Raw genomic sequence first — 16,222 nt, forward strand, 5'->3', positions numbered from 1 at the left:
GAGGGATAGGCGGTGGAAAACCGATATGTGCGGGCTACATGATGTTTCTATTATATTTGGTATATATGTAATTGACTAAGTAATGATGTTTTCTATTTAGGATATATCATAAATGTAATTGACTGTTCTCGTGAGCTTAGCTCAGTTGGTTGGGACAATGCATAAAATATGTAAGGTCTGGGGTTCAAACCCCGGCCACTACCAAAAAAAACTATATATGTAATTGACTAATTGTGTAATTGACTAATTGTCGCTTTGTTTATTATCAATATTACTTACATTTTTATTTCTTGACTAATGACTAATTGTTTGACTAATTGTCGCTTTGTTTATTATCAATATTACTTACATTTTTATTTCTTGACTAATGACTAATTGTCGCTTTGTTTATTATCAATATTACTTGCATTTGTTAATGATTCTCGTATGGACCAAACGCTTGAAAAAATATATGGACAACTACAAACCAGCAACCCGAAATGGTTTGGTGCTAGATTTTATGTTAAGGAGAGTGGATCATATCTCCAATTTGGAGAACCTTGTATGTGAGGAAGTTTATTTTTTAGTTTTGTGTTTGATTTAGAGCAGACATCAATTGTCCCTTCATTTCAAAAGTGGTGGTTAATAGTGTTGCAAATTTACCAAATACAGTTATTAAATAAATGGTAATTTGGGAATGGAAAAGAGACCGCACCAAAACAATGTTATAGACTACTATTTTTTTTTTTTTAAGGATGTTATAGACTACTATTATTATTACTGTTGTTGTTGTTAAAATATTGGTTGATGTGTGTGCACGCGCGTGTGCGGGGTGTGGTTATGGTGCATAAGGAGATCCTTATGCACCGTGCATAATTGCTTTTTACACCCAACATAATTGCTTTCTACACCTCAAGTGAAAACTTAATTCTAATAAGTCTTGCATAAGTCCAGCCCATTAACACCTAGTCCAACAAAAACAATTTAACCTTTCTACACCCCAATTGCTTTCTAATTCTACCGCTATCAGTATATCAAATTAATACATATATTAGTTTTTTTTAAGTATAATACATATATTAGCTGTTGAGTTTAATTCATCACTTTCTGCATATTTATTTCATTAGTCTAACCTTTCTTCATTTGACAGTTCACATGGCTTCGGTCACACGACTATATTTAATTAGTTATATTATTTTCTTAATTCATGTAATGTAAAGTATCGTATTTCGAATCCTTTATAACTGTTACCAACCCAACACTATCATCACATCCATAATCCATACTCAGTACAGATTAACCTATATTAGTATATCAAATTAAGGTATTTTGAAATGGTATTTTGAAATTATTATTGTTAGATGGTTTTGAATAATGATTAAGATGTTATACACTGAAATTATTACTGAAACCATAATTATGGTTTAATGGTTTTGATAGTCTTCTATGAGAAAGCAAAATAATTGTCTAATGGTTTTGCTATGGGTATGGTTTCTGTGAGTTGTACCCCAAAACCATTTTGCTGTGGGAATGGTTTCTACGAGTTGTACTCCAAAATCATTTTGCAGTGAAAATGGTTTCCGTGAGTTGGACTCCAAAACCATTTTGATGTCGGAATGGTTTCTGTGAGTTGTACTCTAAAACCATTAGATATACTTAATGGTTTTCTTGTGCAATTGAAAACAGAACCGCCCGTGTCTCTCTCCTCCGCCTTCTCTCTCCACTCCTACACCGATCTAGTGTTCGGCAGCGCCCAAAAACAGATCAAAACACAAAATCATCAAAAAAAATCATCAAGAACACTAGGAACATTTTCCAGCAATTATCATTTCTAGTTCATCACAATCATCATCCTCAAAACTCTCTTCCAGCAACAGTAACATCACAAACAGTTCGAATTCCACACTCACAACAACTTCAAACCGAATTCGAATCACAACAACGCATTGTTTCTTTTCAACCCATTCAAAGTCGGATTCAAACATGGCCATAACCACACCATTCATTTTCGATTCCAGCAACAGAAATCGAGCCAGATTCATACATACAGAAGCTGTTCGGACCAGGGAAGAAGGAGCAAAACGGAACCGTTTCCAAGCCTGTGTACACCAAATCTCGCGCATCAAAAGGAGAAGAGCGTAAACTGAGAACGAATCCAGAAATGAGAAGAAGGTCAAAAACAAAAGGATTGAGAAATTTTACTTTCCTGTAATTTCTAGATCTAGGCTTTATTAAGTGTTTTTGCTAAAAACTGATTTCAAAAATGAATAGAGGGAAGAAAAGGATGTTTAAATATGTGAAAACTTTTTGAAACGACGGAGTTTTGTAACTCCGACGCGGTGGTGCCACCACCGGCCACCGCGCCGGAGAAGAACAATTCGCCGGAGAAGATGGTGATAGGTAGCGTTGTTCATGAGATAATAGAGAGAGTAGAGAGAGGAATTATCTTTGTAGAAAGAGAAGTTTGTTGGTTAAATGCAGAGAGAGATGGGAAAATGTAGAGCTGAAGCACAGGATTATAACACGTGTCCCTGATCTGACGGTTGTGATATGTTTATGCATGGTGCATAAGAAAGGACTTATGCACCATAACTTTTGCCCTATATATAAAGAAAGATGAATGATATTTGTACAACTAATTTTATTTGTGACAGCTAGTTTTCATCTCTTCTAATTGGACAAAAACAATATAGAGAGCGTGAAAAAAAGAAGAAGAAGAAGAAGAGAGAATAAGAACACATGCGAGTATGAGAGAGATGATTGTTTCAAAAGTTGTCAAAAAGTGGTTGTACAAATATCATTTCTCATAAAGAAAATAATCTTTTTTTTCTTTCCAAAATTACCCTAAATTTTTAATACAAATAGCACATATAACAAATAGATAAGAGTAAATTCAAATGTTAAAATAAAAGTGTAACAAACACGATATGAGTGTGTATATATATATGTCCAGGTTTTTTTCCTTTATCCTTTAAAAAATGTAATAAACTAGATGAGTATATATACACTTACATTTTTATTATTCCAATTACAACCTTAAACAACTTTTTTTATAATGAAGATTTTTTTTTTGAAGGAAGGAAAAGATTGTTGTTGGTGTCATTAAAAAAATAAGATTTTAGAATATATATTTTTTGTTATATTGTTGGTGTCAATTAAAATAGATAATTATGGTTAGTTTGATTTGTTATAATTTGATGCAAAAACATTTATATTTTTACTTTTAATTAAAATCAAAATTTTATAAAAAAAATATCATTAAAATTTTTCCAACATTAGCGCAAATAAAAATAGTGGAGTCTATTCGCTGGTTTGATCCAAATTTTGAAACTCACAATTTTTCAACCCTTTGAATCAATTCTTTTGGGCTCTCAAAATATAAGGGGTGAATTGGGAAATTATCCTAAACATATCCTTTTTCATGTGTTTATGTTTCAATATATAACTAGTTACAAACCCGTGCTTCGCACGGGGGTTAGCTACTTTTTTGACAAAATATTATATCGGACGGATAGATTGCGAAATGACAGATAATTATAAACTATAACACAATATTTAGAGTACTCCTGTATCACGGGTTGGAAAATGAAATGTTCAAAACGGCTTATCACGAATAACAAATGAAAATGTCAAGGACTTTTTTTGTAGAGAGAGATACAAAGCAAGTTGCAGCGAAGACAACAATTGAGAAGGCTAAACGTGCATTAGAAAAGTAGCGGCTTTCAACAACTCAATAACTGTAAAGTTAATTTAGTAGAATAATTGTGAACTGTGTATTTGATCTGATCCACCACCCATGTACTATGCAGAGTCAATCTAGCCTCACGGGTACCCACTATACAGGTACTCGTGGGTATTCAGGTATCCATGGGTACCCATGGAGTTTTGAATTTATTTATTTTTTGGTACAAATAAAAACTTTTTTTAATTACCAAAAAACCTCAACTTTTAAACATTCATATATAATCTGTTCAAAATTTCATAAATCATACATAATCCATAGGAAATTCATGATTCTTAGATAATCTATATGTTTTATGATGTGAATGAAGTGGAAACGGTGAACCTAATAAGATGAATTAAAAAAATTTAAAATAAAAATAGGTTATTATTGAGGATTTTTAGGTGGGCGGTAACATTTTCTTCAATAAGGTAACAACTTTAAGTAATAATAAGATATGATATATAAAGATATTTTTTTTAAAAAAAAGATATATAAAGATATTTTAGTAATTTACTTAATTTATTATTGGGTATGGGTACCCGTGGTTATGGATACAATCAAATCTGTGTCTGTGTCCATATGATAATGGGTAGTCAAATACCCGTTTATTATACCCGTGGATACCCGTTTAGCTACCTACTTCATGCCCGTGAAGGATTTTACCCACGGGTACCCGTGGGCATTTAGAATATCATGGTTTTGAAATTCTTTATTATATGTTTGAATAAAATTTAGAAAATTTGTTTATTACTAAAATCGATTCGTATTTGCGCTCACGTTTCTACTCTTTTTAATAATGTTGATACAATTTATCTAAGAACATATATGTAAATGTTGCAGATTAATAACTCTAAAATGATAAACAGTCAAAGTTGCACATTTATAAAATAAAAAGGATCATTGCATCTACTAATGCGGGTGGGGTTCCAGAAGTGGACCTCGATCCAACCGAAAAACTATTGTGCTAAAAACTTTTTAAAGTAATAATACAGTAGAGATTAACAATAAACATTACCATGCTAATCTAACCTCGTCAATGTCCTTGCCACATGACCTCTTTGAAATCAAGAAGGATATTTTTTTTATTCCTCTAAAATACTATTCCTTAAATTTAGCCAATCATAGGTTTTCAGTTACCAAAATCAAAACATTTTATACCCATATAATTAAAATTTTGGCAGATAAGTAAGCAAGTTACGTCTTCAGGTGTGTGAAATTTTTAGTTATAACTTGCTAGCTTACACCTACTCATTATTTCGCAGATGTAAGTTAGCAAGGTATACCTTCGGGTGTATTCGACAAATTTGTAGTTATAAAAACTAAAAGAATATTATATCGAAGGGGTACAACTAATATTGATAATTTAAGGAATAGTATTAGAAGATCAGTGAGGGTTATGGATGCATGAAATCAACTTATTTCTATTTCTGCATAATAAGGATCCTTAAAACTACAAGTGTCTTCAAATATTATTATGGTTTATCACTTACTGAAATACAATAATCATCCTTGGCAAATTTGCTTAGTAAGAAATAATCTCTCAAGAAAATTTGCTGATTGTTTAAAAGAATACTTCCATTAGAAGAGTTTGTGAAAGGCTATTATTCTCAAGGTAATTGTAGACTAATATCCTACTATTTCTTTCAACACAACAACCATACAACTTAACCAAATTTTCATGCTCTACTTCAGAGATCACACTAATCTCCGTCAAGAACTCTTTCACCCCTTGTCTTGATTCAGCTGAAAGAACTTTTATAGCAGCAAGCTTTCCATTTTTCAGTCGTCCGTAATCATCTACACCGTAATACAATTAAGGTTTCATACTAAACGATAAGAAAAGGAACGAAAAAACAACGATCAGGTAGTAGTCTAGATTACCATGTAGACAGAACCAAAACCACCCTCTCCAATTTTATTGGTAGGACTAAAGTTACCAGTCGCATTACTTAGTTCTTTCTTCTCCTTCAATTCGAGCTCCTGTAAAGACAGGGATAGATATGCTCTTTCCAAACTGCAGCTGCAAAGTTCTTGATTATGAAGTATCCATCTCCTTTCCACATGTCCTGAAAACAAAGCAAAAAAGAGGCATGTGAATTTAAATCAGGGGCGTAGCCCTTCACTGGCAAGGGGTAGCCTTGGCTACCCCAAAAAACATATTAATCTGTAATTGGTTGGTATAAATTTATATTCGGCTACCCTAAATAATAAACATTGAGCCACCCCAAGCAAATTCAGTTGCCAAAAACTAGCATAAACAAATTAAATAAACATTGAGTTTCTTGCAAATAACCTATTTGTATACATTGGAAAAGACATTATTAATCTATTTAGTAAATGGTCAATTATGGATAAAATATGCTTCTTGAAATGCATTTTATCCAACTTTTTTAAATAGCTATTGTCAATTTTTATCCTTTGGTGTTGCTTTAATTTACATTTCATATAAGTAAAAATTATTGTCATTTTTTTCATCTATTGATTAATTTTCGGATTAAATTTGTTTTTAGTTTTCACAACACTTGCAATTTTTGAGTTATGTTTCTAAGATTTTGTTTGATTTTAGTCCTTAATTTTTTGTTAGAGATTAAATACAAGACTAAAAACACTAATAAAAGTGAAATTTTAAATGTATGTTTAGGATTGTATGTTTAGATGAATGCCTAGGACTTATACTTAGAAAAAACCAATTTTCCAAAAAATATGAACAAACTTCACTCAAATCTTTTTACAATAAACCTTGGGATCCAAAATCCCATTGTAATTTTTCCTTTTCATTTTCTTAATCAAATTTCAATAAACTTTAATCATACTTTGACTTGTTTTTGCAAATAACTAATCAAACCCCACTCTTTCATAAATCTCATGCCCTTGAGGCCTCTCAATCTCCATTCTTCAAAATTCTATTTTCAAACTTAAAATCAACCAACAAAAACAAAAACATTTTTTGAGAGAGAACTACGGTGGATTTGATCCCTTAAACGGGTACGTAGGCAAGGAACAAAATTCCTTCAATTCAACTAAAATAAAAATCCAAAAACATTCTTCTCCCTCCAATTCTTCACTTAGAAAATTCTTAGGTTTAATATCATCTTTCAAAGTAGCATTTAAAAATAAAGCGCGCGCGTAGAAATTAAAGACGGTTCCTATAGGATACTATAGTCGTTATGGGTGCCTAACACCTTCCCGTAGCGAAAACAACTCCCGGACCTCGATTCTCAAGGGTTTTGCTTACTTTTTCCCTTCCCAAGAAAAAATAAGATATCACCGGTTAGAAAGGTTCAAACGTAATCAATGTTTGACACCCGAAAACCAAGATAAAACAACCACAAAAGCAAAAACAAAAATAAAACATAAAACACACAAAACTCATTCAATCTGAGACATGCATGGCATTAGATTCATGAAAAACTAAAGAAATCACCTTGAATATTCATCATAAGCCAATTATGCATTCCCACAATATAACAAGAAATCACCTTGAATATTCTTCTCCAATTTCCCTTCTTCCTCTTGGTTACCCACTGTTTCCTCTTCTTTTCTTTCTCCATCGGCTTCTTTTCCTTCTTCTCCTCTCCCTCCCTTCTCTCGTTCTGTTTCTCCCCCGTCACTTTCCCTTTCTCCCCGTCACTTTCCCTATTTCTGTATAAAATCACAAGATCAAATAAAAAAACATCAATTAAATCAACATCATTAACAACATAATTAACAATTTCATTAACAATAACAAAAACACAAAAACCCAATCAAACAAAACTCACCATAAATCAGAATTGAGTGGGTAAAATGAAGAATTAGAACTTGTTAGATCATTAGATTGTTGAAGATTACAAAATCCTATTTGCATGTGTGAAATTTGATGGAAAGGAGATAAGAGAGGGTGAGGCCGTGTTTGAGAAGAGAGAAGGAGAAGAACACGTTTTTGTTTTTTTAGAGAGAGAAGGAGAAGAATCTGTCTTGTAGTGAGAGAATGTGGGTGGAGAAATGACAAAAAGAGGGGAATTTAGTATATATATAGGGGAACACTCCCCTAATTACCAAATGACGAAAATACCCCTCTGAGGGCAAAATTGGAATTTCAACGAACATGTATTTTCCTATCTAGTTTAGTAGATCTTCTTATCCATTGAGTCCATCAACACTATTTGCTTTTGTTAAACATAACTATTTTCGAATACAGCAAGTAATTAGGTACACATGTAAAGACAAGATAGTTTAAGTTTTAATCACTTGAATACTCTCATTCAATATATCATAAATGTGTGAACAATGCTGTGGTCATTTTATTTTGTTCATTCTGTTTCACTTATTCAGATATTCCAACCAAGCCATAGGAATGAACAAATTGTTTCATACAAACACATGAAAAGTGTTTCACTTTTATTAGTAATAATACATCAGAATGCTCAGAAACTCACAGAAGGGAATGAAATGTAATAAAATATCAGAAAAGCTTATGTAATAAATTCATAGAAGAATATCATAGGAATGAAAAGCTTGGAGATCAATATTAACTCATGAAGAACAAAATGAGTAGCAGTTAAGTAGGAAAATAAAAGTATCTCTAAATTGACAATGATGAAATGAATACTCATTACCATATTGGTAAACTCTTTCATTCAAACAAAGAAAAACAAAAAGAAAAATTAAAACCCTCAAAAGTCTACCGACTATTTCTTCACTTCATATCATATTTTTATTCTTTCTAATATTCCCTTCTTATTCTTGCTTGAAAATTAGTCTTAACTACTTCCTAGCTCTCCACACTGTTGTTGAAAACAAAGACCTGTCCTGCCAGCAGGTTACTACAAAACCATTTTCTTCTCTCATTCTATATCCGTCACAACCATAACCCTGTAGAAACCTTCTTGCCTGCAGTATACAATAATAGCTTAAGGGGACATTACCAAATCCACAGGAATCAAGTCTCATAAACCATTTATGAAGTTTTTCATGTCTTTATTAGGGAATTGATTGATGAATAATATCAGATCCTTTTTTATCAAGTTTGTACACACATATGCTTCTCAAGTTTGAATATGTTTCAGTGACACTGTTAAGAAATAAACCAACCATAAAAAAATGTATCAAAATCAACTAATTTCCTATCATAACCCATGCAGCAATTTAATTGCAACCTTTTTATACATTTACTATTGCTGCTATCAAAATTGTTTTAATACTATAAATACACTTTTGCTAGGAAGAGACACCATATGATTGAATGAAAGGATATCATCTTTCATTCTCATTTCTCAAAGTTTAACATAATGTCAGAGATGTGTGAACCAAATTCAGAGGCATGTAACTATTGTTTGCTCAGAGAGAATGCAGCTTAATAGCAACTTACAAATATGAGGTAAGTAACCATTGCTGCTAGTACCTCTTGCATAAGATGCAGCAGTTCTAATAAAAGCTTGTACTTGACCTTCCATCCCCTATTCATGTGAATTGGAAGCAACTATACCTCTCCTAAACAACATTCAACACATACAAATCAGGACATATGAGGTTTATATAAATTAACTCATCAAAATTTAACAGACTCAAATCAATTCAAGTTAATATCCTGCAAAAACAACTTCCCAAATGAGTACCAATTTGAATTTCTCCATAAAAAACCTGCAAAATTGTAAGAAAATAAAAAAAAGGATATATACAATGTGATAAAAAAAAATCAGCAATCGACAGACTTATCACAATTGAGAGGCTGCACAATATCTTAGAGGTTGCACAATAGTTTGATTTTAAAATTAGAAGGCAGATCAAAACATGATTTTTTAACAAACTCTCCTAGAAAGAGGACATTTTACTACCAATGGAAAATGATGTTAGCATTGTTATCACAATTGGCAAAAAAAATCATGACATTATTCTTTCAAACTTTGAATAAAATTTCATGATAACATCAAATTATGTAAAGTCACTATCGAAAAGAACTAAAACCGAATAAAACAAATCAAAAACTAAAATTTGGGGTTCAACTGGTAAGCAAGAAGAAAATCCCTATAAAACAAATCAAAAAAGGGAAACATAGAAATGACAGAAACCCTAAGAAAATCAGTCTCATTCACTGAAATTTATATATATTATGACATTTTTGCAAGAGGCAACAAATACTCAAGAAGCCATTGGTTGCAATAGACAAAGCAGTATACCCAGGCCAGTTACAAACCATGTTCTACTTTTTCTACCACTTTCTTGAGATCAACACCATATCCATCAACCCTTGAGGCTATTCCATTTGTGGTAACCTGCATTAAGGAAAAACTCTATTTATTTTAAGTATAGGCACTAATGCTCAAAAAGAAGTATCTTTCAAATACAATAATGAGAAATTCTATCATAGAATAAATGTGATACCATGCTGAAGTAGGGAAGCATCCAGAAATATTTATAGAATAAAAAAAATAGTATTCTTGTATTTGAATTGATAAATAGTAGGGTTTCAATCTATATTCAACAATAGTGATTTCTTTAAACATAGATAAAATTCAAATGAAATGGGTTCTTAACAACCAAATGTATCAAAAAGGATAAGCAAAAATAAATTAAACTCCTCCGAATCTATGGCCAAATCCAAACTAACAACAAAGATAAAATACGCATACTATCATGATTCATAATTTTGATATGAGAAGAGCATCAATTGCATCAATGTAATCAATGTAAGATAAAATCATTAGAGAAATGCCAAGGAAACCATAGCGAATGATTCAAATAATGCCTCAATTAACTAAGAATCAATAGCCAATAATTGTTTACTGTCTTATTGATTAATTAAGTAGTGTAATGAAAATTATTAATAAGACACACATTCATAAATTGTGTATTCTCTTAGCCAAGAATCTCTACTGTAGTTAAAAGCTTTTAATTGCTTTGAAAGCTAGTTAGAAAAAAGGCCATAGTGAGGCAATTAATAGAACATCACAATAAGTTGAAACGAAGCACACAGTCAAGATAACTTTTCAGGCACCAAATTATTTTGGTCAAAATTACTATCTACAATTTAGGCGACTACATGATTATAACAGCAACAATAGAAACATGCTTCAAAAACCATACTTGAGACAAATCCAGTCCGTATCAGCCGTATCAGGCCAAAATTCAGAAATTCCAATGGTTAAATGAATGTATATAAAACAATATATAAATTAGGCTCAAAGGAAAATAAAAAAGAATGAAGGGGAAATATCATTCGAACATTAAGAAAAGAAGGGGAAATAGCTCATGCTAACAGCATGCATTGATGAGAAGTGCTTGTGAAAAACTACCTTTGTCCAACCTCTGCTGTTGTGCTTGTGCTCTTAATCACTACCTGTAGTGGAACTAAGCTCATCGTCAACATTCAACGAAAGAAAAAAAAAGTAGAGAAAATGTAGAGAAAGAAGGAAGAGGGGATTAGAAGAGATGAGGATGCACTTTAGTAGAATTCTTCATTCAAATATTGCAAAAAACAAAAGTATTTCTGTCCCATAAATTTTTATCCCATCAAATAAACAATTCAAGCAATTTTACTAACACCAATGATATAACCAAAAAGGTAATCAATTTTATATCTCATCAATTATGCCAAAAAACCATCTGTGTTAGAGAATTAGCATCAGATCAAACAACAATGACCTCTATCAATTCTCATCAATGATGACCTCTATGATAACATTGACTTGAATAATGTGAAGTTTAGCTCTACCTTTTCAATATTCTCCATCATGACACCTTTAACTTCAGAAACCTGAGCTTTTCACCTTTGCAAGCTTGCTTATCTTGTCAGAATGATCAACACAGTATTGCATATGTTCCTTCAACTTTGGCCTGTGCAGAGAGGTTGACACATGAGCCAAAATATAAATAGTCTACCAGATTAAACTCCAAAAGTTTAGAGCAGAAAGTTAGTACCCAAACTCCTTGTTAAGGCTATTGGGAGGATCTGTAGAAGCCTTTTCACCACCATATTTTGACACAAAATCATCCTTGACACGCTCTCGAAAGGCCATAGGAACCTGTCTTCTAGTTGATTCATCTGCAACAACACAATAAGCTGCAAACCCAAAAAGTTAGACATTTCTTCTATATGCCGCCAGTGAACTAAAGCAGCAGCATCAACAAAAGTAATATCAGTTGATGAAATTATAATTTAAAAAAGCAACCTCTGAAAACATAAATGCTGGAAAATTAACTAAGATGATAATTTCCTTTATGGTTACCTAAGATGATAATCTCCTATTAGTACTCTGGTCACCACTCTTAGCCTTTCCCAGCACAATACCCAGCTGCACAGAACAGTACCAAATAAACTTGTAAAAGGGAATTCAATTACCACATATTAAAGGAACATTGTGTTTGTTCAAAAATCTTAATATCAAGCTCTTGGGTTTGTTCAAAAATCCTTTAAAAACAATTCTCCATCAGAATGATTAGGAAAAAATCAAACTTCTAAAAGCATTGAAACACTTAAATTGTTGAAATTATCTAAGAGAGTGCATTATTTATTCACTATTCCATCTTTCTAAGTATGGTAGGATGACTTACTGGTTCATATTTTGTAATGGCGTAAACCCAACCAAGACCAACTTGTTCATATAATATCCTAAAGGCATGCAGTAAAAATAGAATTTCATACTGGAACAAAAACATAATCCACGGAACAGATTCATATATCACTGAGACTACAAATATGCCATCAATTTTTAAGTCATCAAGTAAACAATTCATGCATCACCAATTTTAGTCAATTTCACAAACACCTTATGTGCAATTTATACCAAGTGTGATTTCATCTCAAAAGAATCAATTTTTTCACAAGTTACATGTATAGAAACATCACAAACAAAAACATAATCACACCAAAAACAGAATCAACAACAAAAAAAAACCAGAATCACCAAACCACTGTTATACCCTAATTTTGGACCTAAAAATACTAATCAATTTTTCCTTTCTTGCATTTTAAGTCATTTGATATGTCTCTGATCAATTGCATCTTTCTCTGCATCTTATCTCAATGTTAGTTGCAGAATTCACATGGAAGGGCATTTTAGTCATTTCCTATGTCAAAATTTCTCTCAGTCTTTCAAAATTTTGTTTGAGTCCTTTCAAATAGGTTGAGTAAGTCTTTGTTTCATTCTATGTCAAAATCCAGTTCAAAATTTGCATTTGAAGTCATTTTGAGTCAGTTTTGCCCCCAGGGGCATTTTAGTCATTTCAAATGTCAAATCACTGTTTTAATTCTAAAATTGTCTCTGAGTCTTTTAACTTTGTTTGTATAGGCTCTTGCTTCATTTTCCTGTTAAAAAATCCATTTTAAATTCGCATCTGAGTCATTTTTAGCCCCCAGGGGCATTTTGGTCATTTCACACGAAATTTCGGCAGAGAGGTACTTTAAAGTACCTCATTTAGGCCATTGGTTCATTTTAGTCCGTTTTGTCAAATTTTAGACATTTCACTTTACGTTTAGTCAAGTTACCATTCTTTTCTCCCAATTTTATTTTTAGTTTTTTTCTTTAAGTCCAAAATGCCCAAAATTTCATTTAAGTCCCTTTAATTTCCCTTTTAGGCCTTTAATTTCGCATTTTTTGCATAATAGTCCTTCTTATTTCAATTTTCCTTTTAAGTTTTTTTTAATTGCAATTAAGTCCTCTTTTCCATTTTTCAGTTTTGTCCCTTTAGTTTTCTTAATTGCAGATTAGTCCCTCAAGTCCTAAGTCCAGAATCCAGTCCAAAATAGGTCCAAAACACGTGGCAGTTTGCCACTGGCTCACAGGTACACATGTCAGCTATAAATACAACACATCATCATCACAGAGCCACAGATTCATTGCCAACTCACCAAAAAACACAGTCACCGTTCTTTCTTTCACGCGCCACCACACCAGAGTTCTAACAAACTCTCTCCACCACTAAAACCACCGTAACCGTTTCCAATTCACCAAAAACACACACAATTGCACCAAATTCATCACAAAAACACTCAAAATTCAACGAAAGTTACAAAGATAGAAGCAACAATACGTTCAATTCAGCAAAAAAGGTTCGAATTCAGTTAAGTTCTCAGAGATTACCTGCGTAATCTTCATCATTGAACCGGTCACTGCAATTCAAGCTCCAATTCAAGGAATTCGAGCGATCACAGTTCGAAGAAGAGAGAAGAAGAGAAGTTGAAGCAAGATCAAACCAGTTCGAAGAAGGAGAAGATCAAATACCGATTTATTTTCGGTTCCAGTTCTCATCGAAAGAATCAGAAGCTTATTCAAGGATCTTTGTTCGAATCTCCAAACAAAATCCAGGTAAACACATGAAAACCTTCTCGTTCGTTTCAAAATCATCATCGAAGGTTTGAAATCAAAGATGAACGGTGAATTGAAGTGAAAATCCTGAAAAAGCTTTTGAAAAATTCCATGTCGAAACCCTAATTCCAAAATCATGAAGATTCACCGTTTGTTTTCCAAATCAGAGTGTGTAATCATCATCAGTGAAGGAATTAGAACGGTTTAGGGTTTAGTTTCGAAAGAAATTAGGAAAAGAGTTGAAAACCCTAAAATCGTAAAGTTGCGAAACCAAACCTGTTCGAATCAGTGTAGAATGAAATGTTTCGAACAATTTCCTTCAAGAAACATCCAGATCGAAACGTTTCGAGCAATTTTCTTCAAAAAGTATCAAGATCGAAACGGTTTGAACAAAGAATCAACGAAATCGAAACGTTTTGTGTACAAACTACGCTGATTCATGGTTATTTCATGACTTACGGTTTAAATCCATGAGTGTGGTGAGAAGAAACCATGAAGGGACCCATGAGAGAACGGGAGAATCTGAGAGGAAGAAGGAGAGATAGGGTTTAGGAATGAATTGAACCGGTTATGCTTGCTTTTATATGGATGTGAACCGGTTTGGTTCAGTCTTGGACCACTGGCTTTACGTCCTGGCCGTTAGATCTAGGGGTTGATCCAGTTGGATCAATCCAACGGCCTTCTGTGATTCCTGAAGGATCCAGGATCCATTTCCACCTTGGGCTTGGGTTTGGGCTTAGTTTTACTGCGTGTTTCCTTGTTTTTTTGCTATTTTTGTCACTGTTTCTTGCTATTTGCACACCTACATGCTCAAAAACTTAGTTAAAATTTCCAATTAATTTTTCATGTGTTTTTGACTAGTTTCTTGACCTTTTTGTGATGCTGTTATGTGTTGAACTTGGATAAAAAATATGTAGCATTTTTTTGTTACCTTTGTTAAACCTTGTGAAATTTTACATGTTCTTGTGATAAAAAATTCTTAAAAAATTCCTAACCAAATTCATGAGTATTTCTTGATGACATTGGGACCTTTTAGTGTTAATTTTACATAATAAAATTGGTAAAAAATAAGGTGGCTAATTTTCTTACTATTTTGTGGTATTTTTGTGCTAAAAATGAATGAAAATTTGTTTGATGTTAATCCAAATTGCTTGATGAATGTTGGTGACCTATACCACTTGATTTCATAGGGTTTAGCTACTGTTTGTGTTTAACATTGTAGCATAATTGTGAATCTTGGTAGGCTACTTAGATTACAAGTCATTGTGTAGTTAGATAATGCAAATATGCTTAAAATTTGTTTTAAATTGCCAAGTAAATCATGTTGCCTTAATTCCCATTCCAAGACTTGATTCTAAACCTTTAAAAATGAATTGGAATATGAGAATTATAGGTCATATGGTTCTTGCATTCTAAGAACAAATTTTAGCCATGTTTGCACTTATTTTCTATCCTTTATATTCTAGTATTTCTCTTACTTCATTTCCTTTGATATTGTCATGTGCTACTAACTCCTTTCATTTCATGTTTCATCATTTCATAAGCATCTTCATTTCATCCCATATTCATCTCTATTTCTTTCTTGCAACTTAATTTGTACCAAAGTTAGAATGTAAACACTTAGGAGTTTTGTAATATTTTTCCTTTATGCACTTTTAATTTTCTTGGCAAAGAGGCCATAGAATGTATCTAGGGTATGATGTAAAGGACAATGGACTCTAATGATGTACACCGACACAAGCACCGACACATGCACACACATCACTATATAGTTAGAGTATGCATGTTTAGATGTATGTTTAGGATTGTATGTTTAGATGAATGCCTAGGACTTATACTTAGAAAAAACCAATTTTCCAAAAAATATGAACAAACTTCACTCAAATCTTTTTACAATAAACCTTGGGATCCAAAATCCCATTGTAATTTTTCCTTTTCATTTTCTTAATCAAATTTCAATAAACTTTAATCATACTTTGACTTGTTTTTGCAAATAACTAATCAAACCCCACTCTTTCATAAATCTCATGCCCTTGAGGCCTCTCAATCTCCATTCTTCAAAATTCTATTTTCAAACTTAAAATCAACCAACAAAAACAAAAACATTTTTTGAGAGAGAACTACGGTGGATTTGATCCCTTAAACGGGTACGTAGGCAAGGAACAAAATTCCTTCAATTCAACTAAAATAAAAATCCAAAAACATTCTTCTCCCTCCAATTCTTCACTTAGAA

General features: G+C 32.4%; 1 long non-coding RNA gene across 15 annotated transcripts; it reads right to left on the bottom strand.

Annotated features, from left to right (window-relative positions):
• Positions 1-8,183: 8,183 nt before the first annotated feature.
• LOC146919610 (uncharacterized) lies at positions 8,184-12,303 on the bottom strand. Of its 15 annotated transcripts, none has more exons than XR_015011551.1 (8): positions 12,236-12,303; positions 11,911-11,976; positions 11,603-11,744; positions 11,397-11,518; positions 10,978-11,021; positions 9,879-9,957; positions 9,087-9,175; positions 8,184-8,575 (listed from the first exon to the last, which is right to left on the bottom strand). It is a non-coding gene; the product is annotated as an uncharacterized LOC146919610 (long non-coding RNA). The 15 variants fall into 15 exon arrangements; XR_015011550.1 differs by having other exon boundaries at positions 8,184-8,756; XR_015011549.1 differs by having other exon boundaries at positions 9,054-9,175.
• Positions 12,304-16,222: the final 3,919 nt, after the last annotated feature.

Source organism: Medicago sativa, chromosome 5 (genome assembly GCF_051527215.1).
Source record: "Medicago sativa cultivar Bolivia chromosome 5, Bolivia_mono, whole genome shotgun sequence".
Classification (NCBI taxonomy): domain Eukaryota; kingdom Viridiplantae; phylum Streptophyta; class Magnoliopsida; order Fabales; family Fabaceae; genus Medicago; species Medicago sativa.